Raw genomic sequence first — 27,088 nt, 5'->3', positions numbered from 1 at the left:
AATTTTTATTCCCTTTGTTAAAGCTTTTGTTAATCCTCTTCCTTTCCTTTACAAATCATTCTATCTGCCACAGTATTATTCCTTGAGAACATATCTAGTACAATAAAAGATTTGAAATCTGTGGTTTCTTGTTTAGGTTCTCCTGATAAAGCTGCTACCGACCTAAAGGCAGTTGTTTCACTCATCTGGGGCTCAGCTCTCTATTTTGAAAAATGAATGAAAAGGGGCAAAAGATATTGGAGCTGCTGCTGCTGCTGCTGCTAAGCACAATAAAGATAGCCACTAACACTTTCCTTGAGTCAGGCTATACCTAAGTTGCTTCAATGTATCCACTCAGTAAAGTCTTAGAACAGCCCTGGTAAGTGTGCCCCTACTTAAGAGACTGGGGATAGGGCCAGGAGTTTGACCTAGTGGTAGAGTGCTTGCCTAGCATGCACAAAGACCAGAGTTCAATTCCTCAGTACCACATACATGGAAAGAAGCCAGAAGTGGTGCTGTGGCTCAAGTCATAGAGCTCTAGCCTTGAGAAAACCCAAGGACAGTGCTCAGGCCCTGAGCCCAGGACTGGGGGAAAAAACACTGGGGATAATGAGGCACAGCAAGGTTAAGGAAGTTATTATAGTTCAATTGTTTATTAGTGATGAAACTAAGAATCAAGCCCAATATGTTCTCCATATGAAGCTCGGGCTTCATCTCAGGGCCCAAGCACTGTCCTTGGGCTCTCTCAAGGATATTGCTCTACCACTTGAGCCACAGCATCACTTGTGGCTTTTTCTGAGTATTGAACCCAGAGCTTTGTGCATACTAGGCAGGCACTCTCCTACTAGGCCATGATCCTGGTCCTAGTTTACATGCACATGTTTTGCCTGGTTTCAAACCCGGGACCTTTTGTGTGTCAGGCAAATGCCATAACCACTACACTATGGAAACAACCCCCAATATGTTCTTCAAGCCTACATATTTCAGACATGCAGGGGTAGATAACCTTTTTTTATGCCAAAAGATCTGAGTATTTATAGCATCGTTCTCAGGCCATACAAAATTATCAATACAGTCAGAAAGCCAAAGGCAGCCTGCGGATGCATAAAGGAAGCTTATTCAGTTCAGTCATGTACCATTTTTTTTTTTGTACCAAATGTTTTTGAGGGGTCTAAGGACTGGACATTCCCTACCTGTGGCACTGACCAAATCAACTAAGTCTTGAAAATTTATGTGTCATATTAGAAAATATATCTTACTACAAACTGAAAAGGGATTGAAAACAACAATAAGCCTACTACATGTCTGGATAAAACCATGAGAAAATCACCACATATTGTGAACTAAGATAACTTGAGTTGGTAATTACTGAAGCAGTTAGGAAGGTAAGGATACCCTATAGTATTCTGTCTTCACCTGTTTGAAAAGTTTTCATAAACAAAAGGTACTAAAAATTTTAGGTTACTTAGTTTATGAATAGCATGGACAAAGTATTCTAGCAAATGCTTTCTAGAATGATCTGAATTTCAGTTGTGTTGCATGTATTACTCCAGCATCTCCTTAACAGTTGGCTGGAGTGCAGCATTACAGTCTCCAAGGAGGCTGCCTGCCCTCTTGGCAGCAGAGTGAGTGCCATGATGCAGCTGCTGTTGGCATGCTGAGAGCTGGAAGGAGAAACATCGTAAGGCAAAACAAGAATATAGTCACAAAGAAAATGTGAGCCAGAATTCAAGCACCCCACACCCACTGAACCAGATCACTAAGCCTCTAGCATGGCAGCCACTGGAAGCAGAGGTGGGGGTGGAGAGCTGAAGCAGGTGTCTGAGACTGGGCAAAAAGCATCCCTCTCTCAACATGACATCTTGTGTGTTTTTTTTCATTTGCATAATAAAATGGGTCTTTAATAAGAAGAATTAGTATGTTAACCACAATGGAGCAGAAGAAAAGAATCAATTAACCTTTTGGTTAATAGCCAAATTTTAGAGAACTACTTCAAATATTATCTTCATAAAGCAAAAAATATTTTTGTGATTAATCCTCTTCACAAAAATGCTATAAGTTCCTTTATATAATCTTCTTTCTCAAATTAGTGTTTTCCCTTTAATGATTTAAATATGCCACTTCACAATTTGGTTAATCTTAAGAAGAAAATAAATTTCCTTGTCTGGATCATTACAATAAAGTTCACAATTACCTGTTTTTATGCTTGCATAAAAATAATTTCTTGTTCATCACTGTCAAAAAACAGGCTAGACAAATTCGCATTCCTTACATTCTAATTATCTTTACTTAGAAGAGGTTTACAGACATTATTAATCTATTTCTTGCAGAGAGCTCTAAAGATTCATGAGGTTCAATTTGTAAAATGTTCTAAGAGCTTAAGGAAAAAAAGACACTTGAAGAATATGAAGCATCTAGCACTTTTCAGCAAATGCCTAGAAAAATGAAGTCTTTTCCCCAGAGCAACAGAAGGTGAGTGGTATCCTTGTGAACTTCATTAGTGGGTGTTCAAAAGCAAGGAAATTCAGGTTTAAGAACAGAATACTACAGTTTTTTTCCAGGCACAAAAGCGAAGTAGCCAGCCTGAAATAAATCTATAAGGAAGCTCCAACTTTGCAAACTTGCTAACAAATGAAGACATAATCTACATAACCATATCTAACTAATTATGAACATTTTGTTAATATGGAATCACTATGTTTGGCATCTCTTCAAGCCCTCTTATTTTTCCTGAAAATTCTGTGTCCAATAATATCATGTCCTCTAAGAACAAAATACTGATGCATTACAATTTAGAAACCAGCCCTAACCAAAATAGCAACAGAAACCAGGTAAAAAGCACCCATCTAACACATTCAATTTATAAGGAAAGAAGGAAGCTGTAGAAAACATATTTCTAGAAAGCAAGTTATAAAAAGAAAAGATAATGTATGTGGCTGGTTTTCTATGCCTTTAAATTCTATAAATAAAAGACATGCTTCTTTGAACAATAGCTTCAACAAGCAACACTGTCACTTTATCTCCTTAGATAACAATCCATTCTATTCTGGCTTCAGCTAGTATCTGCTTGCATTACATCAGCTACTTGTGAGGTGAGGTAAAGGAGTAAATTGGAGTCAGAAGTATCAGAGGACAAAGGTTAGGTGAAGGTGACACAGGCTATAGCACAGAGTAGTCAAGTTTTAATTTTTTTCTAAGAAGATGGTGACTATGAAATGTGTGGCTAGCTGTTAAAAACAGAGGACAGGGCCAAGGCATGCCCTAAGCAATAATCCCTTCACATTTTAGAGAAATTAGAGTCTAAAGGTAGAGACTATTTCCTATTTTTTCCCAAGTCATTGACACCCAGAATAGTATATGTGTACAAATTAAGTGCTCATTCAGTGTTTTTGAACTTAAACTGAATCTTGTCCCCTAGTTTCTCAGATACTCAAGGTAATGACTTCATTGTTATTTTAATTTTTGGTACTGGAGCTCAAACCCAGAGTTTCAAACTTGTGTGAATCACATGTTCTACCTCCGGGCTTCCACTCAAGCCCAGAGTTGATTAAAAAATTGATAGACTAGGCCAACTAAACAATTAAAAGCTGAGAACACTTATTCACACATACAGATCAATTAGTCAGGAGAAAATAAACTCACAAATGACCTCTGTTTCTCCCATGGCCTGGGTGTAAGCGTTCTCTTGCAGGAGGAATGCAAGTGCAAGAATGCTGTTTATGCAGCACTAAGAAAGAAGACATTTTCTCTAGTCCTGTTTCTTTTCCAGTATCTGACATAACTTCAGGTCACATTATAGCTCATGATTCTTTTTAGTGTTTGTTTCCTTTCCTTTCTTTTCCCTTTGCTATTTCCACCTGTTTGGGCCTCTCCCATCTTTCTGCTAAAAACAGATTTAAAATGTTCCTGGCTTCCTCTTTTTAGTACTCCAGCTGAATGTACACAAGCAAAGAAGAGGAAGTAAGCAGACTGTCACTTGCTTCTGTAATCTGTTCCATGTATTCTTGGAAAACTGGTTTGTCTGAAGCCGGAATATTGACTTTACTTGGTGAACAGCAGCAGCAAGAGTAAGAGAAGCATTTTAGGAAAGGAATCAGGCAAGAAACAGTGTGTTTAATATGGAATCAGAATTCAGTACTGGTTTTCAAAGTACAAATGCTATTCCAGTTGTTATTATTATTATTATTATTATTATTATTATTATTATTATTTTATCAGTCTTGGAGCTTGAATTCAGGGCCTAGGTAGTCTCTGAGCTTCTTTTTGCTCAAGGCTAGCACTCTACCATTAGAGCCACAGTGCCATTTAGTTTTTTCTGTTTATGTGGTACTGAGGAATGAAACCCAGGCTTTATGCATGTTAGGCAAGCACTCTACCACTAAGTCACATTCCCGGACCAGTTACTGTGCTGTTGTTAAAATGGTTTTAATGTTGATGTAGAGAAATACATGATCTCTAACCTTAAGACAATTTGCATTCCCCAATAGGACTTCTGCCCTCATTCTTCACAGCATGTATGTTACCTTCCTCTTCACTGTGGGTGGCTAAGACAACTCCAGCTTCTCTGACAAAATAGATCAATTAACATTCTCCTCTCCCTGGTCCACCCAAAAATGTTTCTAAGTTTGAACCCACTGGCCTATTAAAAGCCAATTCTTTGTTGGCACTGCACATCTATCCTGTGTCCCCGATTCAATGACATGGCTTCATGAATTAGGAGGCACTCCTCTAGCTCAAATTGCCCATTGATATATTACCTACTTAACTGTCACAATAGCTGTCTACTCTTCCACATCAGGCTGGCACACTTGGTACTGGCTATGGACAGTTCACCCCTCACTCATTGCAATGTGTCTGTATACATGCCCCTTTTCCAATTCTCTTTTCTCTAATAATCACCTTCTTGCCATATTTAGAACATGCCTGAAAGCGCTAAGCTAAGGTGATCCCTAAATGTTTCTAAGTTTGAACCCACTGGCCTATTAAAAGCCAATTCTTTGTTGGCACTGCACATCTATCCTGTGTCCCCGATTCAATGACATGGCTTCATGAATTAGGAGGCACTCCTCTAGCTCAAATTGCCCATTGATATATTACCTACTTAACTGTCACAATAGCTGTCTACTCTTCCACATCAGGCTGGCACACTTGGTACTGGCTATGGACAGTTCACCCCTCACTCATTGCAATGTGTCTGTATACATGCCCCTTTTCCAATTCTCTTTTCTCTAATAATCACCTTCTTGCCATATTTAGAACATGCCTGAAAGCGCTAAGCTAAGGTGATCCCTAAATGTTTCTAAGTTTGAACCCACTGGCCTATTAAAAGCCAATTCTTTGTTGGCACTGCACATCTATCCTGTGTCCCCGATTCAATGACATGGCTTCATGAATTAGGAGGCACTCCTCTAGCTCAAATTGCCCATTGATATATTACCTACTTAACTGTCACAATAGCTGTCTACTCTTCCACATCAGGCTGGCACACTTGGTACTGGCTATGGACAGTTCACCCCTCACTCATTGCAATGTGTCTGTATACATGCCCCTTTTCCAATTCTCTTTTCTCTAATAATCACCTTCTTGCCATATTTAGAACATGCCTGAAAGCGCTAAGCTAAGGTGATCCCTTTGTAGCACTTAATAATAGTGAAAGGCTCTCTTGAGTTTTGATTGCTTTGCTTCTGTGCCACTTTTTCTTTTTGCCCTCTTTTCTAGCCTATTTCTGAAATGATGGTTTCATTTTTATTCCTTTATTCTTCTTAATCTCAACACACAGTTTTGAAAGAACTTGTTTTGGAAAAATTATCTATGAAACCTACTCCTTTAGTCTTCCACTCCCCAGAAAGTAAACAGAGACACAGACTTTATTTCTTCAGGATCACACATGCGTGGACTCCTGGACCATACACTCACTGTAATTGTATTTTCCCCTCTTCCTTCCCCCAACTTTTTTTGGTGACAGTCCTGGGGCTTGAACTCTGGGGCATGGGCGCTGTCCCTGAGCTCTTCAGCTCAGTGTCACTTCCTCCCCTCACTCCCTTTTGAATATCCTAGTGGCTTAACAACTTCCAAACCTGGAGCTTATCTCCTGTGAATTTCATGCCAAACTTAATGCTTTTCCAAAATTGTCGGCAACAATAAATTTTATGTACTATAGTATAACTTCACATAAAAGTGTTTTACTGACATTTACATGGAAATTATACATAATCTATAATTCAGCCTAATTGGTCCAGACTATTTACAGCCTTCCAGTAAAGACCACTGTGAAGGGAAATAACTACAATGGTAGTCTAGTAATATTTCAACTAAGCATCTTGTCATAATTGGTTACAACATGAGGCCATGTTTGGAAAATTGCAGTGTCTGACCACAGACAAGGTTATATCATAGCTTAGAATTTTATTCACATATTCTTCATTCTTCAAGCTTCTTAGGTATACTATGTATCTGAAGTATTTGATACTCTTTATTAGTTATACCAGATTCTACTTAACTTCAATTTACATAGCCTTGTTTACTTTTTTTTAAGGGTAGAATATTTTATTGTCATTTATAATCAGATAGCAGTTGGATATATAGTCTCCATACTTCATACTTTTGTAAATTTAAAAAAAATTACATGTTTTCAAACAGTTGACTGGTAATGTTTTTCAGAAAATGAGATTACACTAATTCATTAATGGTGGCTTCGAGCTTTTCCTTATTAGCTCCAGAAAATTCTCCCACCTTCGCACCCTTTTTAAAAAACTAGAAGGTTGGCATGCATTTGACTTCACAGTCTGCGGCCACATCCTGACAGTCATCCACGTCAACTTCAAGGAACATCACATTGGGATACTTTTCAGAGAGGGCATGAAAGAAAGGCTTGATCATTTTGCAAGGCCCACACCATGTGGCTGAGAAGTCAACTACTACAAGTTTATCTCCTGCAGCGTCCAGGGCTTCCTGAAAGGCATCCTTGCTCTCGATCTGCTTCACCATTTTGGCTGTGGTGGATTAGTTGGAAGGACTGTAAGGAGGAATGGAAGTGAATCCAAGGTGCGGACCAAGCTAGCCTTGTTTACTTTTGAGTATCTATTCAACTTCTTCAGCATGTAAGACAACTGGACCATATTTTTCCAGGCAACTTCAAAAAACAAAATAAAACCAATTCAAAATGATCTTGCACATCTCCATAGTGCTGAATATTAATTTCCTCACATGGATTTTCATTTTATAAAATGAAAAAGCACTTCAATTGTCTGCATATGCAGTAATGAAGGAAACAGATATTTTCTATTTTTAAAGCTCAAAAGAAAGTATATTTACATTAAACTTCACTTATATAATAATGATTGACATAAAATATAGTGAAAATAGCACATAAAGTAAAACTAACTGTCTTGAATAACAGGTACACTGTGGTATATTTTGAAGAGTATTTTAACAGAATGAGTGTCAGAATTTTTTTTTTTTTGGCCTGGTCCTTTGGCCTGGACACTGTCTCTGGGTTCCTTTTGCTCTAGCACTCTACTACTTGAACCATACTGTCACTTCTGACTTCTTTCTGTGATTAATTGGAGATAAGAATCTCATATCCTTTCCTGCCTGGGCTGGCTTCAAACTGTGATCCTCAGATCTCAAGCCTTCTCATTAGCTATGATACAGGTATGAGTCATCAGCACCCAGCCTGATCATCTGAAATTCTTATGCCCTAAATTATATATATATATACACGCATACATACAATATATGTGAATATTTCTACATTATATTTGTATTTAAATGTTCCATTATAGAACATTTAAATATTATGAGAAATAATGATGAATGTAATTATTTCATGTAGTTGGTATAGCTTGATAAATTTATCAAGTGGCTAGACCACTTGAGCCACAGCACTGCTTCCAGCTTTCTCTATGTATGTGGTACCGAAGAATCAAACCAGGCTCTTAGTGCATGCTAGGCAAGCACTGCTACCACTAGGCCAAACTCCTGGCTTACAGATGATAGTAAAAGGAAATACATCCTAACAAATTGAGTCTAGAAATTATGAAGGTAGGCTACTTAAATTCCACTCAGAGAGTATATGAGTGATAACATTACTCATACTTGCTGTGCCTAACCCAGAACCTCACTAGAAAAACAATGTTTGGTGAAGTGGAGAGGTGAACAGAAAGCTGTGCCACTTGACCTTGGTATTCATTTAAAAAAAGGTTATATTTCAAAATAGAAGATGGGGTTGGAAAAGTAAATACAGCTGTGTTTTCTCCACAACAGTGTTAAGAAAGTAGGAGCTATTCAGAATGATCAGTGGCTGAGTCTATTGGTACATAGAACAAGCTTTTATTCCATTTACTTGGCAATTCAGGACAGTATTTTTAAAAATATCTTAAAAATCATGTAAAATATTTGTAACATAAAAATGTCATTCTGAGCATTTTTAGTGGACAATTCAGTGCTATGATACACTCAGGATGTTGTTCAACTGTCACCATTACCTAAACTCAACCAATAAAATAACAACTCCCCATTTTTCCCCTTTTATTTCCTGATTCCCTTGTAACTTTATCATACTTTTTGTTTCTATGAATTTGCCTATTATAGGTAACTGGTATATTTGGAAATGGAATAATACAATTGTCTATTGTTGGAGTAGTTCACATACTAAATGTTTTCAAGTCCATTCATGCATATTGTGACATGTATATGAATTTAAGGTTGACTATTGTATACATATATCACTTTTTAGCTTATCTATTCATTTGTTGATAGATGTTTAGGTTGCTCCTACCTTTCTGCTATATTAAGAAATATTTTTAGGCTAGAGACAGCCAGGTAAAAAAGCTGGAAAATACTGTAACAGGACTGTCGGGATTTACTGGATAAAAGGCAAGCTAAGAATGCAATTATGTAGAACAACGTGAAGTCATAAGCGTACTTTGAATCATAAATGTGTTTGGAAAAAAAATAAATGTGTTTGGTTACATCAAATTTATTTATATGTTTTTATAATACAAACTTTGGCTTAAAAATCATAATTAAAATAAGTCAGCTTTGTATTTTGTGAATTAAAATGAGTATACTCAACACTATTTCAATCTTGTTTGAAACAGTCCATAATTACTTTTTTACTTACACTGAAACTACAGAATTCTTTTTTGTCTTGTCATAAGAAAACTAGATGTCCTTACCTACCCTAAAGAAGAAAACTCTTCCAAATAAAACAGTGTGAATAATGGTAACAAGGGAGAAATATGTGTCATGATGGTTTCCAAAAAATCATGAGGAAAAAAAACTTAAAGGTTGGGGCTGGGAATATGGTCTAGTGGTAGAGTATTTGCCTATCATGCATCAAAGTCCGGGTTCAATTCCTCAGTACCACATAAAAAAGAAAAAAACTGGAAATGGCCCTATGGCTCAAGTGGTAGAGAGAGTACTATCCATGAGCACAGAGAGGTTCAGGGACAGAGCCCAGTCCCTGAGTTCAAGCCCCAGGACTGAACAAACAAACAAAAAACAAAACAAAAGAAAAAAATCACCCAAACTTGAGGGTTGTATAGATTAGTAAAACTGAAAATTAGAGTGCTTTTAACAAACTTTATATGAATGACGTGGCATTTTTCAGAGGAAAATAGACAGTGTAGTGGGAAAGTGCAACACAAGAAATCACCTTACTGAATGAGAATGAATGAGCACTTACTTTCTGGTCACTCCTCTAAGCTCTTTATATTATCTCATTTAACCTTTTCTTTATAAGGGAGATGCTATTTTACTATTTTCCTCGCCATTTCAGCAGATGGGAGAATTGTGAAGTGCAAAGAAGCTACACAGTATAATTCAGTCATAAGCTTAAAAACTATTCTCTGCTGCTTCCCAAATCTGACAGTTTAAGGAAACCTTAGTTCATGTTTTCTTTTCTTTTTTTTTTTTTAATTTAATGCAGTACAATGGTTTCTAAAGACAAGAAAAGGATCTTCTCTTTCGGAGGAGATTGTAAAATACTTTTCTCTTTCCGTCAAAATCAAACAAAGAAAACACATGGAATGTGGAGGAAACCAATTTTATTCAGAGAAAAACATTGGGTGTTGTATTATCTGTCATTTTTATATCCAGCTGGATATGCTAATTCCATGCAGATCTTAAAAACCCTGAAATTACATACTGTTTAGACTATTTTAATCCCTGAAAGCACTGTTGTGCTCCCTGAATAATACATTTTAAAAATAACTGTTTTACCTTTACCAAATATGTTCTAGTTAAATTTAAAAGCCTACACTAACAACATGCTGCTCATGGTTCACGAGAATGACTCTTCCTGAGATGAGTCCTCTGTGGTCAATTGCCCAGTGGCAGGCACTGACTGTATTATATTGCCCACATTCTCCAGCCTATAGCACTTGGGGAGCAATAGCAAGTAGGTGCCAGATGGCTGGGACCTAGGCTGCAATCTGTTCTTAGGAAATGAAAAGATACCTTCCTTTAATGGGCTCAGATACAAGATCTGTACTCACTTCACATGATTCTGAACTATTCTAAGAGATTATATCAGAGTCTAGAAAAGAGAATGAGAACATTTCCGGAACTCAATATAGTTGCAAGCCTCTGGGTGGACCCTTGAATGTGGAAAAAAAGAGGAAGTACATCATCACTATTTATGCCCAAAGTAGCACAAATAAAAGTGGTGCTTTCATGCTCAAAGAGCACAGTTGATTTCTTAAAGGCCCATAAGTACATTGACTTGCTTTGAACTGAAACCTAAACAAAATGGATTAAAGTGTCATAGTTTAAAATCAGAATTTCATGGTGATTGCTGAAATAGATAGAAGAAACAGCTCAGATCATAAACTAGAAAAAGAAAAATGAATTCCAAGTTTAAAATCATCTTAAAATTCTAAGTGGACAATTACTAACAAGAAAACAAAAATAATCTTCCTCATAAGCAAAATATGTATTCAAATGGTGTTATTGCTTTGGTTCTTTCACAATCTAAAAATTTGTTTTTTGAAGGGACTTGTATGGACAGTACAAATACAGTATACATTATTTTGCAGTTTGAGTTTAGAATAGTCTCCAACAGAGTTTCCATGAACTTAGGCAAAAATCAATATGATACACATACCACATCAATAAAACAAAAGCCAGATGACTATCTCAAATAGTTGTCTCAATAAGTTCAGAAAAAAAAATTGTGACACATGAATACCCTTTCACAATAAAACAAAGGAATAGACAGAGATTTCTCCAGTCTCGCAAGTTTATCTATAGAAAATCTAAGTTGGACATATTCTAACAGTAAAACACTAGATCCTTTTTCCCTAAGATCAGGAACTAGAAAGGGGCGGGGGGGAAGAAAACAATTTTATGTTTAGAAGCAAAAGATAATGCAGCTGACCATAGCAATAGTCTCAATTTGAGCTACAATGTGAATTGTTATTAGAATTCCAACTGCTTTCTTTGTGGAAATTGCCAAACTGGTTGTAAAATTTAGTTGTAACTGTCTGGGATTCAGAATCACCAAAACAATTCTGAAAAAGAAACAAACTTTGAGAAGTAATGTACCCACTACCTGACTAAAGTAAATGTAACCCCTCTGTACATCAGCCTGACAATAAAATATTTAAAAAAAGAAAAAAGAAAAAGAAAAGAAACAAACTTGAAGGACATACTTTGATTTTGAAACAGTAATAGTGAGAAGACTATTATGGTGGTATAAATAAGTATAGAGATGCAGGGGCTTGGCAGCATGGCGTAGTGGTAGAGTGCTTGCCTAGCATGCACAAAGACCCACATTTCACAGAAAAAACCTCAAGTGGTGCTGTGGCTCAAGTGGCAGAGTGGTAGCCTTGAGAAAAGCCCAAGCCCGAGGACAATGCTCAGGCCCTGAGTTCAAGCCCCAGGACTGGCAAAAAAAAAGAAGTATAGAAATATAGATTAATGGAATAGAATTCAGGATCTGAAAATGACTACAGTATTGATAGTTTCTGACTAGAATGCCAAGACTATTGAAAAGGAGTTTGAGGGGGAGATAATATTTTCAATAAATAATGCTGAAAAAATTGGATGTTACATGCATACACAAAAATTAACACAGTATAAATCAAAGATCCATAGAATTGAAACTAGAAAACTATATTTTTAAAAAGTCTTCAGGGCTTCAAATTAGGCAATGAATTCTTTTTTCCCATATATTTTTTATTGTAATTAATAGAAAGGTTACATGATATTTGCCAGATAAAAGGTGCATTAATTCACATACATTGATATCCTTTCACATGTCTTGATCCCCATTTCCCTACCCCCACCCCCACCCCTCATCTTGTTTTCCCCCTTCCCTATCCAATTTCAAATAACCAAATACAAATATATCTGATATATCAGGTAACAAAATGAGATACTGTAACAATATGAAATAACCAAGGGACAGCAAAAGAGATGAGAGATAACACAGTACCTTAAGGACAACAATCATTCATTATATAGCTTATGTTTCTATATCCTAGAGATCCTTTCATTTAGCATCAATACTATATGGCCTTATGTATCAAGGTTTTGTTTTATTGTAAATCTCTGCTAGCAGAGCCCAAGGTTTCTACTTATGACAAATGAGGGAAACCATTGAGCCTAAGTTCCTTTGAGTCTGGCTTACTTCACTTAAAATGATTTTTTCTAAGTCTTTCCATTTCCTAACAAATGGGGCAATGTCATTCTTTCTGACAGCAGCATAGAATTCCATTGTGTACAAATACCACATCTTGTTGATTCATTCAACTGAGGGACATCTAGGTTTGTTCCATATCTTTGCTATGGTAAATAGTGCTGCAATGAACATTGTTGTGCTAGTGAATTTAGTATGTCCTTGTTTCTGGACAATTGGGTAAATGCCAAGTAGTGGAATTGCTGGGTCATAGGGGCGCTCTATGTTTAGTCTTTTGAGGAACTGCCACACTGCTTTCCATAGTGGTTGAACGAGTTTGCACTCCCACCAACAGTGTAGTAGTGATCCCTACTGTAGGCAATGAATTCTTAGATATGACACTCTGAGCAGGATTAGAACTTATCAAAATTATATTCTTTTGTGTCTCTAAGGGCAGTATAAAATCGAAAGGATAGAGCTCACAGGATAGAAAAAAAATGCGAATCACGTATTTGAAAAAGCACTTAGAACATATTTTTTTTAAAAAAAACCCAAACATTCTTGAGCTGGGCATCAATGGCTCACACCTGTAACCTAGTTACTCAGGAAGCTCAGATATGGGAATCAAGGTTCAAAGCCATCCCAACCAGGGATTCCGTGAGACTCTTATTGCCAATTAAACACCAAAAAGCCAGAAGTGGAGTTGTGGCTCAAGTGACAGAAAACTAGTCTTGAGTAAAAAAAGCTCAGGGACAGTGCTTAGGCCCAGAGTTCAAGCCCTAGGACCACCCCACATGCACATGCACACACGTTCATTTTTAAAAAAATAAAGTAAGGGGTCTGGAATTTGGCCTAGCGGTAGAGTGATTGCCTAGCATGCACAAATCTCTGAGTTTACTTCCTCAGTACCACATACATAGAAAAAGCCAGAAGTGGTACGTGCTATGGCTCAAGTAGTAGAGTTGTATCCTTGAAAAAGCCCAAGGATAGTGTTCAGGCCTTGAGTTCAAGCCTCAAGAATGGCAATCAATCAATCAATCAATCAAATCAATCAATAAAGTTCAGTGTCAGTGGCTAGGAGACTGGGATTTGAGGATTGAGGTTCAAAGCCACCATGAGACTCTTCTCCAGTTAATCACTAGAAAACTAGAAGTGGCACTGTGGCTCAGTGGTAGAATGCTAGCCTTGAGCTAAAGAGCTCAGGAACAGCGCCCAGGACCAGAGTACAAGCCCCACAACCGACAATACCACCAATAAAAATAAATAAAATAAATAAAAATTCTTATTTAAAAATAGACACAAAGGATTTCTGTAGACATTTCTTCCTAAAAGATAGGCAAAAGATTAATGAGCACATGAAAATATGCTTCAGCAAGTCATCAAGGAAAAGCAAACCAAAAACATAATAAGAAATCACTTCACAGGCTAGATTTGTAACAAATAGCTACATGTAGCCTAACATGTACAAGGGCCTTGAATTCAATTCCCAGCATCTCAACAAAAAGATACCACTTTATACCGGTAGCAATAAACAAAAAGTCAGAGCAACAGCTGTTGATCAGGATGTGGAGAAATTAGAAGCTGCTTTGGAAAATAGTCTGGCAGTTTCTCAAATGGTGAAACAGATGGGTTATATAAGATCCAGAGATTCTACTCCTGCATGTATATTCAGAAAACTAAAAAGATATTCAAGTAAATACTTATAAACAAATGTTCATAGCAATATTAATCATAGTCGCCAAAAGTTAGAAACAATGCAAATGCCCATCAAGTGATCAGTAAACAAAATGGCTATATTCACATATATATGTATATATACACACATATATGTGTGTATACATGTATGTGTATGTATGAATGTATGTATTTATATTTTCCCCATGCTATGACACAGCAATGCTAGCCACTAAGAGGAGTAAGAAGTAACTTTCTGTTCTTTACAAATTACCTACTCTGTATACTTTGTCACAGAATCACAACATAGACTAAGAGTACGATCAGTAAAGTTTTGGGGATAAAGAACACAATTCTTTAGAAGTGGATAGAAATCTAAGTTCAAGGAGATAAGGAATAATAGGAAATTTCTGATAAAGACCTTGCTCATGCATTTTAAAGTGGATGATATCAAGTATCAAATTGCTATAGGAGCTCAGTTCAGTGGATTAATTTGAAAGAATGACCTAAGAGTTAAATGGGTGACTATAAATGTAATATGTGGAATTCCATCCTTTGCAACTATGATGGAGTAATTGCACTATGGTTTTTTTAAATATAAAAATGCATTTCACGGGGCCGGGAGTTTGGCCTAGTGGTTAAAGTGCTTGCCTAGCATGCATGAAGACCCGGGTTCGATTCCTCGGTACCACATACATAGAAAAAAGCCAGAAGTGGTGCTGAGGCTCAAGTGGTAGAGCGCTAGCCTTGAGAAAGTCCAAGGACAGTGCTCAGGCCCTGAACTCAAGCCAAGGACTGGCAAAAAAAAAATGCATTTCACATTGGTAAGATATTACCAAATTGCTCTCTGAAGTGATTACAAATTTAAATTGAGTTTGAGTGTCTTCTCTAAAACATCATGTTACAAGTTTTATAGTTTTTACCAATATGAATGTGAATGCCCTTTAACTCTTCAAGTTCTAGCTTAAATATTACAGAGATGTGACTCTTCTGCGTCTTCTCCTACTAAAAGTTGCTCTGTGATCCCATTTCATATACAGTTCTCTCTTTTTCTAACTACAACATTCCAATGTTATTTTGCACGTTTGCCTATTTTCACTTCAGTTTATGTTTTGGTTTGTCTCCCCTGATAAATGGTAAACTCCATGAGGTAGAGAGATCCTGTCCAGTCTCTTGTATATGTACTACACAGCAAAATATTTGCCATTCTATCAATATTCAATAAGTACTACTGAATGAAACACTGTGGATAGTTTGAGTCATGAAGTAGTGTCATCTTGTACCCTTTCTGAAGAAAAACTTTCATAACCCACTGTGCCACAATACCTGGCTCGTGATATGCCTCCTGGAAGTGAATGATCACTTCTGAACTATATTATGGATAAATGCCTATGTACATCTCCTTCCCAAAATACTTTAGCCATGAACTGTTATGAAATGTGGGAAAGACTATATAAACCTATACATAAGAATGGCAAAGAAACACATGAGGAAATGCTTATCATCGCTGGCCATAAAGGATATGAGAACCAAAATAACTCAGATTTTATCTCACCCCAGCTAGAGTGGCCAACATTTTGAATTCGAATAACAACAAATGTTGGCAGAGATGTAGGTGGGAAAAAGAAACCCTACTTCACTGTTTGTGGAAAAACTAGTACAACTACTCTGGACAGCAGTCTGGTGGTTCCTCAAAAAACATGCCCTTCTGCATACCCGAGCCATATCACTCCTGAGCATCTACCCTGAACATCAGGAGCAGGATGTAATAAGGACACCTGCACATCCAAGTTCACCATAGCCAAGATATGGAAACAGTCCAGATGCCCCACAATAGTCAAGTGGATCCGAAAAATGTGGTACCTGTATACTATGGAATTTTATACACCATTAGGAAGAAATGGATAGAACTATGGAAATGGATAGAGCTAGAACAAATCCCCAGCAATTCTACTACTTGGTATTTATCCAATCATCCAGAAACAAGGACATACTAAAACCACTAACACAATGATGTTCACTGCAGCACTATTTACCATAGCAAAGATATGGAACCAACCCAGATGCCCCTCAGTTGATAAGTGGATCAACAAGGTGTGGTATTTATACACATTGGAAGTCTATGCTGCTATCAGAAAGAACATCACACCATTTGTAAGGAAATGGAAAGATGTGGAGAAAATCATATGAAGTAAACCAGACTCAAAGGAACATAGGCTCAAAGGTTTCCCTCATTTGTCATAAGCAGTAGAAACCTTGGGCTCTCCTAGCAGAGGTTCACAGTAAGAAAAAAATCTAGATAAATAAGGCCATATAGGATGAGGCTAAATGAAAGGACCTCCAGGATATGGAAATAAGAGCCATATAATGTGTAATTATTGTTCTTAATATACTATGTTATTTCTCATCTCTTTTGTTGTCCCTTGATTATCTCATATTTTTACAGTATCTTACCTGATATCTGGTATATTGTATATATGTTTGTTTACTGAAATAGGAAAAGGAAGGGGGGTAAACAAGATGAGGGTTATGGGTGGAGGGAGGGAAATGGGACAAAAACATGAGAAGGTGTAGCAATGTTTGTGAAGTAATGCACCTTCTATCTGGCAAATATAATGTAATCTTTCTATTAATTACAATTAAAAAAGAACTAGAACAAGTCTTGTTAAGTGAGGTAAGCCAAGCTCAGAGAGGCAAATGACACATGTTCTCTCCGATATGCACAAATCAGATCTAAAATATACTGGGATATGACAAATTTTATACGATTCTAGATACTCACACACAGTAAGACCAAAAGAGGATACTTTAGGAGAGAAACACAAAGGCACATTGCTTAAGTGTTTCTTCCTATTTATATAAAATAATGTACATACTGGAACAAACTCCAAGATATGGAAACAAGAGAACTCTTTCTTTTCAGTTTTTAGTTTTTTAGTTACCTTATGCATGGCGTGTTCAAGTGTACATCATTAGAAGGGCCGGGGAGAGGGTACAGAACTTGAGGGAAAAAGGGTGGAAAAGTGCAGAAATGGGCACTGATAAAAGTGAACTACAAAGCCAGGACAGTGGGTCAGCCCCAAGACCCACAAAAAAAAAAAAAGAAAAGAAAAAGGAAAAAAAAGAAAGTGAACTATATAACTCATGGATGGAGATGGGAGAGAGAGATTGGGAGAAAATGAGGGAACAGAAGACACTGTACAACAGGAAATGTACCCATAAGCTGACTCATGTAATTGTAATCCCTTTTATATCATCTCTATAACAACAATAAAGTAAATTAATAACAACAAAACATGTATTCTCCTATCATTTCCTTTACAAGGTAACTTGAATCTGCTCATCTTTTAATAGCATTGCACTTTTTTATTTTACTGACACAAAAGTGTTCCTACATTTCTACCAAATTTTTCTATCAAAAGCTGAACTATCTTTTAGGTCCTATTTGAAATGTAACTTCTTCTCAGAAGCTTTCTTCTATGTCCTTAACGTGATCACTGTCTAGAACTAACCTGCCCACACTTTACCAAGTGGTACTCACTACAGTCCATAGACTACCTGCTCTTAGAGAATAGCAACTGTACTTGGCTCATCTCCAAATCTCCCTTGGTAGTTCTGTATATAAAAGTGGGACTCAATCACTATCAGTGCAAAGAACTGTTAAGAGTAGATAGATGTCTTAAAGGAAGCTGTCAATAAACTCACCAATTAACATCTTAACATTCTTCCCAATCTCTTCATTTTTCTTTTTATCCTTCATATAAATAGAAGTTATTTTATAGCATTAAATATCCCTTTGAAAAACAATTGTGTTCCTGGGTTATATCTGTTCCCTTCTTAGCAGTAATACAGGGAATCTGAAACAACACATCTGAATTCAGAGACAGAAAGGGAATAGGGTTTTTAGGAAGAAAAAAATTACAAAAAGAAATACGTTTCACAAAATGCAGCTGGTGGAAAATCTTTTAGCTGGATGTCAAGATTGAGAAAAATCAATAAAACCTTTGAAACTAGAACCATGTAAAAGGCCTTTTAGGTGTGATGGCAAAATACAGAGCTAAGGCTTTAAGAACATAAAAATCTTTCTCCAGTAACCACAAAAGCCATTCTTCAATATTCAGGAGGATCCACAACCTTAAAATGTGCCTAGCACAACCTGCTTACTACAAAGATAGGGACCGTCAAGACTCAAAAGGGCAGCATTTTCAAAAGGACTTTTACTAAAGCTATAATTAGTTGTTCAGGGATAAACTGCATACATGTCTAATTGCACATACAATTGGCTAATTGTCTCTTCAAAATAAAGGGTAAAGGGTTAATTGTATCCACATCTGGCTATAAAGAAAAAAGCTGTTCTTTGAAAATATGACATTATACTTAGAAGAAAATTTGCATTAAACAACCATCCCTATTACTACTAATAATTATAATAATACCACATGCTTACAAATGAATACCTTTCATCTATGATCCTGCAAACACTTCACAAACACTAATTAATTTCACAATACCCTTATGAGGTATGAAAGACGATTATCCCAATGGTGTCAATGAGGAAATACAGTAAAGTTAGATAATTTGTCAAAAAGCTCTCAGTCCCTGGCTCTCAACAGTGGCCCAGGTCACCAGGGAGGCTTGGTTCACATAATCAGTAAAAATGAGTTCAAAAGCAACAAAAAACTAAGTAATCCAATTTCAGAACAGTGAAAACTAGCCTGTGATTTACAGACCATTTTGACTTCTTTCATTCAAAGTACAGGGGCGGGGGAGGGGGATATGGGGGGAAGAAAGACTCTCAATAGTAAGCAAAACTTTGTAGTTTGTCCTTCATTTGATGTTACAGTTGAATTAGATGATTTTAAAAGATACAGAAAATTATATGCTACATCATTCATGAATAACATTTTCAAAAATATGTACGAGGTGAATATGTCCAAGCTCAGCAGTTGTGAGGTGACGACCTTTTAAATGTGAAGACAAGAGGTAAGGCTACAAGTAAAACTAATCCTATCTTAGTTCTAAGTGTGGTGGATTTTTTTCACTGAATTGCTAGTCAAGGGCTTCCTACTTATACTGAAATATACAAAAATATCCAACCTACTGCAAAGCATCAACAAGTGCATAAGCAAATCATTAGCATTTTTGCATAAGATTAATATATTTTCTTAATCAAAATCAAAGATATGGCATCTTTAACAAAAGAATATAGATTTAATGATATTTCTTTCTCCCTTCTTTCTTTCTCTTTATCTCTTTGATACTGGTGATTAAACCCAGGGTTTTGTGTGTGCTAGGCAACCATTCTACTACTGAGCTATATAGTTCTTAGTTCTTGATTTAGTTTTTAGAATTAAAGAACTTTATTTAACACATCAGAAAATATATTATTTCAGAGGGAGAAAGGAAAAAGACAGTACAACATTTTATCCCTTAAAGTAGAAAAGGCTTAAAATAGCACAAAGATAGACCAAAAGTTGAAAGTTAAGAGGAAGAAAAATCAATCAGGAGGCTCTACAATAAATCACATGAGAATTGATAAGAGCCTGATCCCTGGTCCTGGCACAGAAAAAGGGATAACAAATCAGGGACTCTCCCACAGTGTAGCAAATAATTAAGTGAAAGGGAAAGATGTGTCACTTTAAGGCCAGAGAGTGTCTGCCTCTACATCTAACATGACTAAGGAGGTCCAAGATGCATGTTTGTTTGTTTTGTTAGTAAAATGAACAAATATTGTGCCTTTATATTATAAATATGTTTGATTTATAGAAAGTTAAAAATATTTTTTAAAAATGCACTGTATGGGGCTTGGAGTTTGGCCTAGTGGTTGAGTGCTTGATTAGCATGTACAAAGACCCAAGTTCGATTCCTTCGTAACATATACACAGAAAAAGGTGGAAGTGGTGCTGTGGCTCAAGTTGTAGAGCTCTAGCCTTAAGAAAGCCCAAGCATTTACCCAACCATCCAGAAACAAGGGCATACTAAATCCACTAGCACAACAATGTTCATTGCAGCACTATTTACCATAGTAAAGATATGGAACCAACCCAGATGCCCCTCAGTTGATGAGTGGATCAACAAGATGTGGTATTTATACACAATGGAATTCTATGCTGCTGTCAGAAAGAACGACATCTTCCCATTTGTAAGGAAATGGAAAGACTTAGAAAAAAATCATATTAAGTGAAGTAAGCCAGACTCAAAGGAACATAGGCTCAAGGGTTTCCCTCATTTGCCATAATCAGTAGAAACCCTGGACTCTTCTAGCAGAGATTTGCAATAGAGCAAAACCTAGATACATAAGGTCATACAGTATGACGCTAAATGAAAGGACCTCTAGGATATAGAAACAAAAGCCATATAATGAGTGATTGTTGTCCTTAATGTACTATATTATCTTTCATCTCTTTTGCTTTTCCTTGGTTATCTCATATTGTTACAGTATTTCATTTTGTTATCTGATATATTGGATATATTTGTATTTGGTTATTTGAAATTGGATAGGAAAAGGGGGAAAACAAGATGAGAGTGGGGGTGGGGGAAGGGAAATGGGGACAAAGACATGAGAAAGGATATCAATGTATGTGACATAATGCACCTTCCATCTGGCGAATGTAATGTAACCCTTCTATTAATTATAATAAAAATTATATGAAAAAAATAAAATCCAACCCAAATTTAAAAAGAAAAAAAAAGAATGCCCAAGGACAGCACTCAGGCCATGAGTTCAAGCCCCAGGACTGGAAAAAAAATGCAGTCTATCCAAATATGAAATATAACTTTCTTCAGAATAAAAATAAAATTTGCTACTTCTGCCATGATTTGTGGTTATATTCTATACTTTCCCTTTCTGTTTGTATTTTTAAAAGAAAGATGAGCTTTCATTTTCCCAGAGATTCAAATGATTTGTAAAATAGCTTATATTCTAATCTCTCACATTGCCAGGAAGAATAGAAAATTTTGATCCAGGTAGATGCTTAAGAATTACTTGCAGAATGAATATATTAAAAATGTTAAGTCAAACAAAATCATGTGTTCTTTAAATCTACAGACAAATTATTGCTGTTAGCACTGGCTTACCTGTGGAATGCAAATGTGCCAATGATTGCTATTCTTAAATCAACAACAATTCAAAATGTTTATCAGGAAGGATCTATTTTCTGAATGATTCATCATGTCTGCAAATTTGCTATGAAAAAGATGCTAAATCCATGGCAAAATCTCTATTAAAGCTAGAACTAAGAAGTGCTACAGCAATGAAATTTATGAGAAAAACACTTGGGAGGTATTAAAATTTTTTCTTCATAACATTTCCTTAGAAGGTGACATAACAATATGGTCCATCTATATAATCAGAAATTTTGTCCTGATTTTATTCCTTTGTTATATTTTGGATGAAAACCACTGATGTTTAAAAATATACCCTAATTTGAAAGGTAACAGTTAATCATATGTAACAGATAATTCAAAGTTAAACTTGATATCCAATGTCTTGAGGAATCAGGGCGAATCAATTTTCTTGTGCTAATTCCATCTTATCTCTTGGGAGTGGTTCTTAAGACATGGACAGAACAACTGTTTGTACGAACACAGGAACAGAAGAAATGTTTAGAAGCCAGATACAGGAAGGCTTTATGAGTGGTGACAGAGTATGGAAAGGTCAAAAAATAAATGACAAGGTGGAGGGCAAGACAGATCTGGGGCTATTAGCCTTTTTTTTCTGCATCAAAGCCTTTAGTGGTAGCCACTTAGCCCCTGTACATGAAAGTACATGTGTGTGTTCACACACAGTACATCAAGGATGGAGTTTCTAAGGCCTGAAGTAAGTCAAATACCAGAACTCTGAAGAGTCTGGGATAGATCTATATCCCCTCCACTCAATTCTACTTCAGTAACATAGCATTTAACTGTTTGGATCGAGTTTGTTTGATGTAAGTTTGAAGCATATATAAAATATTTAACCTGTATAAGTAATTTTAATTTTCTGGACTTCAGTTTTCTCAACTGTAAAATGGGGAGAATTAAATGATAATGTGCATATAATACATACAGCACAGTACTTAATCACAGAAGAGTAATACTTAGCAATCACCACTATTATTTCTGAATACCAGACCCAGAATACCACTGGCTCTAACTTCTCATTTAATCAGGTAACTAATCTCAAAAATGTCCTTTCACTGTTGTAAACTCAAATAAATTCAGTGTAAAAAATTTTAATATGATGAAAAGTTCTTACCAGCATTTTCCCAACCAAGAATAGCAATATCTCATTTGTGATATCAACAATAGCAAAGTCTCACTTATTCCATAACTTTTTGAACATTCAATAACTTCACATATTTAAAGACAACACTCTTTGAAAATGGCCTTGCAATGGCTGTTTAAACAAAAAATTGCCAAAAAATCATCTACATTTCTTTGGTCAAGAATTAATTCTATAAATGGCATAGGAGAGAAAGTATTAAATATGTTGATATATTTTCAACTTTATAAACATACAAATTTTAGTATGCTGTTGGTTAATAATAACATTAACAGCCAAAACTGTCTTAGTGAATGTAGAATCATCTTTGTCTTAAAAACATGTCACAGAACCAAATATCCTTTTACAATGACTAGTCACAAAATATTCATTTTCTCCACTGATTTGCTTTAGAGTATTATTACTTATTACTGGTGCATTTGAACATTTTAATAGCACGGCACTTTCTTAAAAGTTACCTTTTTTCCATATATTTTTATTGCAATTAATAGAAGGGTTACATTATATTCACTAGATAAAAGGTGCATTACTTCACAAACATTGATACCCTTTCTGATGTCTTGGTCCTCATTTCCCTCCCTTCACCTCCACCCTTCATCTTGTTTTCCCCCCCTTCCTGATCCTATTTCAAATAACCAAATAAGCATATGTACAATATATTAGATAACCTTTTAGTGTGCAAGTAAAATCAGTTTTATATGCCTAATAATGCCATATATTTTCTCTTTAAAAATTAGTTAAAATAATAATCTATTATATACTAAAAATCCAAATAGTATTTCAAATACTAAACATTTTTAATATAAGTATATTAATATCTTAAAATAACAAGTCACATGAGTAGAATGTGGAATGACTGCCTTGTTATTTTGCTTGTCTGCCAATAAAATGAATAAAATATTCAAAGGCTACAAACAACTCCAGCTCCTTTGACACTAGCATTAAACAAAGAGTGGGTAAAAATTCTGAAGTCTTATAATTCCTTGTAATTTGATAAAACAATTGTATCTTCAATTGTATCTACATTCTTTTATAATACAAGTCTAGGTGAGCCCTGGTGGCTTACATCTACAATCCTAGCTACTCATGAGGCTGAGGTCTGAGGATTGCAGTTCAAAGTCAGTCTGGGCCAGAAAGTTCATGAGATACTTATCTCCACTTAACCAGGAGGAAACTGAAGTAGAGCTATGGTTCAAAGTAATAGAGTGCTAGTGTTCAGCAGAAAAGCTCAAGGATAGCAGCCAGGCCCTGAGTAAAGCCCTACAACTGAGAAAATAAAAATAAAAATGCAAGTTTAAACATTAGTCCCAAATAATACACATTAAATAATTCCATAAACACAAGGTCTAAATTTGCCCTAATTTGAGTGGTTCTAAAATTATTAATGACATCACTCTCCCCTTAATTACAGATAAATATTATGACAGAATAGCAATATGCCTAAGGTAACATTTCTCAGCCTTCCTTGTTGATAGTGGTAGCTAATGAGATGCAAGTAAAAACATTAATAGAACTTTTGGAAAAAGTTACTTAAAGTTAGGTCATTTTTTCCCCTTCCCCTTTTGTTGAAGTTAGAGATCCAACAACTGTCTTCTAATCAAAAGGCACTCTGATAGAGGGAAGTCACACATTAAAGGTTGTGAAGTAAGACAGAAAAAGACTAGGTCACTCATTATACCAGCTTTGAACTGGTTAACTTATGACTCTTTAGGTAAGAAAAAATATTGCTTAGGTTACCAGTCCAGGATTGTCTATTATTTTCAGCTAACTATATTTTCTGATTTTACCTATATGGGCATATATTACATAGTTGCTATTTGATGGGTGATCACAAGTTACCAGGGTCCTCTAAAACCTCTCTCCCTCCCTGGTACTATAAAGCATATCATGCTTGTGTTATTCATTCCTTGGAAGCAGAGACTGAAAACTTCTGTTAAAATGCAACTGCCTGAGAAGAGTAACAATTTCTATTTGTGAGATTATGTAGTAGATAACAGAGATTCAAAGTGATTGTTACAATAATGTCCTATATTCAGAAATCCTTGCAGACTTCCCCAAGAGACAGACCTGGAAACCAACTTTAACAATACAGGCTGATGTATGAGATCATAAATGTAAACTGAAGTAGGATACAGAATTAACTCAAGGATGATGAAGGGTGGCCAAGAAAGATTCACAGAGGAAATGATACCTAAACAGGATTTTACAAAAGAGATAAGACAGGCTATATGTTTCAGTCAAAGGAAATAATGCATAGAAAGTTGAAGATATGAATGTTTGAGTCATTACAAATATTTGTGGTTGATACAGCATTGTTGTCCTGAGGAAGAAGTTAACAGAAGGGGGAATTAGGTCATACAGACCAGGAAGAGCATAGAATGACATCCTAATCAGCTTGACTGCATTTGATAAGTAGTTATGAAGGTATGCTAGTGGACTGATATGGTTTATTCAAAAACTCTCTACTGAAAAGGAGTGAGGTAGGAGTAAGAAATATCACCGAGGAAACCCTAGTAATTATCCTAATGACAGTAGATGAAGATATACAAATTACAGAGGGTGCACCCACGGTGAAAAGTGGAGGAATGGTAGGGGAAAAGGGGTTGGGAGGGCTAGCCAAAGGAAGCTAAAAACTTTTGCTTTGATGGCAGAATTCATTTTATATTCATTTTCACTTCTTAATCAACCGTCCTCAACATTGTTTATAAAGCACACTGGATATGCACATTCTCTCTGAATTAACTCTTAAATATTTAAATCTGTGACTATACTGTTTGGAATTTCATTCTAAATGATAAGGGGATGTGAGAAAAGGAAGCATTGTCCTTTATTTTTTAAAAATGAAAAGGCAAGGGCTGAGAGTTTGGCCTACTGGTAGAGTGCTTGCCTAGCATGCACAAAGACCTGGGTTCAATTCCTCAGTACCACATACATAGAAAAAAGCCAGAAGTGGTGCTGAGGCTCAAGTGGTAGAGCTCTAGCCTTGAGAAAGTCCAAGGACAGTGCTCAGGCTCTGAGCTCAAGCCCAGGACTGGCAAAAAGAAAAAAAAAAAGAATGGCAAGATGAGTCTTCCCTTTCTATCTCCCCAACAATACATACAAATGAGAACACATACTTGCAGCATTTTGGACTTACAATATTACCTCTAAATACTGGGTGGGGTAGAAGAACAAAAAGCACAATGTAGAAGAGCCTAGCCTAACATTTATTTACCTGACTCAGAAGAGCTCCAATGGTTGCCAGACCAAATACAGATAACTTTTTGGTCTAAATTTGACCTAAATTTTAATGCTATAAACTTGTGGTAAAAAAAAAATCTGTTATTTTAATTCAAATTTAAAGGGTCATCTTGTATTTTTTATTTACTGAATCCTAGTAATGTCTGGTATCTTAGGGTAAAAAAAAGTCAAATTAATAATGTATTTAATTTTGTGACAATTTGGTTTCCTTTATACAGCAAGAAAAAGTTATTAGCTACATATGAGGGAATTATGAAACGCAACCTAAAAATGTGAAGATAAATTCCTACTATATTATAAATTTTTTTTCTAACAAAATTAGGGTCTTATCCTTTAAATATTGCATCTTTTTAAAACTTTGGGAAGGAACAGTTCCTCAATGAAACAGAACATGAATCCTTTTAGGATATAATACAAATTGAATGGCCCCAAGAATACAGAAGCATAATTTTTTCTAAAGATACACTACTTAATTTTTTTTTTTGGTGGGTCATGGGGCTTGACCTCTGGACCTGGGCACTGGCCCTGAGCTTTTCAGCTCAAAGCTACCACCTTACTCCTGGAGCCTCCGCCCCATATCTCATTTTTTAGTGATTGATTGGAGTTAAGAGTTTCATGTTCTTTAGTGCCTGGGCTGGCCTTGAACTGCGATCCTCAGATCTCAGACTCCCGAGTAACTAGGATTATAGGCATAAGCCACTGCGCTGGTCTAAATTTTTTTTGAACAAAGCATGGTAAATGTCAGAAAACATTCAAAGAGGTTTACATTTTCACTGGAGTCTTACTACTCTGTTCTTAATTGGTCACTAGAAAAAAAGAGGGTGAGAATGGCATAGGAATATAGAAGAAAGAGGCGAGAATTCCAATCATTCAACCTGGGAATTATGCTACATTTACACTAAAGCATTACAGCTATTTTCTATGTATGTAAAGCTTATTTTCATTACTTCCAGAACCCTTTCCTTACTAAGGCACAGATATAAACTGAGGATACATACATATAGGATGGATATCAGACCTTTGTACTAGTGTGATTCAGACTTCCACCTCGCACATACATATCAACCTAATTTAAAAGAGAAAATCTAGGAGAAAAATGAGAGAAAAGTTGACACTGATCAAAAAGAAATGTACTCATACCTGACTTATGTAACTTTATCCTTGCTGTTCATCACCTTTACAGTAACCATTTTAGGAAAAAGAAAACACTCTCTCATTTCATGCTAATTGTATGATCCTTTTCATGACATAAAAAGATTGCCCAAGATGAAAGGCACTGAAAAGAAAACTACCAGCCTAGGGTTTTTTTT

At 36.0% G+C, this 27,088-nt stretch overlaps 1 protein-coding gene and 1 pseudogene across 4 annotated transcripts in view; both read right to left on the bottom strand.

The window, feature by feature from the left end:
• The window catches only part of Umad1 (UBAP1-MVB12-associated (UMA) domain containing 1), a 181,502-nt gene that overhangs the window by 29,940 nt on the left and 124,474 nt on the right, over positions 1 to 27,088 (bottom strand). The window lies entirely within an intron of this gene.
• On the bottom strand, positions 6,526 to 7,023 carry LOC150063414 (thioredoxin pseudogene; annotated as a pseudogene).

This window comes from Megascapheus bottae, chromosome 5, assembly GCF_031878675.1.
Source record: "Megascapheus bottae isolate mThoBot1 chromosome 5, mThoBot2.hap1, whole genome shotgun sequence".
Classification (NCBI taxonomy): Eukaryota; Metazoa; Chordata; class Mammalia; order Rodentia; family Geomyidae; genus Megascapheus; species Megascapheus bottae.
This window is presented reverse-complemented; position numbering and strand designations above follow the sequence as displayed.